Source organism: Penaeus monodon, chromosome 22 (assembly GCF_015228065.2).
Source record: "Penaeus monodon isolate SGIC_2016 chromosome 22, NSTDA_Pmon_1, whole genome shotgun sequence".
Classification (NCBI taxonomy): domain Eukaryota; kingdom Metazoa; phylum Arthropoda; class Malacostraca; order Decapoda; family Penaeidae; genus Penaeus; species Penaeus monodon.
Window position 1 is genome coordinate 20,558,556 of NC_051407.1, and position 380 is coordinate 20,558,935.

The following is a 380-nucleotide window of genomic DNA, read 5'->3' on the forward strand; positions in this document are numbered from 1 at the left end:
GCATATGCGATATCGAACAAAGGGTCTTGAAAACTTGCCTGAAAAAGTAATGAATGTTTATACGCTGAACTCTTGAGATTAATAGAGACCTAATTTTGTAACGATTAGTCCAAATTAAGCGGATCAGAACAAGTAATTAATTATGAAGGATTTACTCACCCAGCAAGGACCTAATTCTGGGGAGGGATAAACACTCCTCGCAAGCACCAGACTATGCTTGATTGATTGAGAAAATATTAACAGATTATCAAAGGAGTATTATCACAATCGCGGTTGTGGTTTTGACTGATAGGTTATTGTTAAATATCAAGGTTTGCTGAGTACCATGATTGCTTGATGTGTGTGACGACAAATGGATTAGAATTTTTGATGAAAAAATG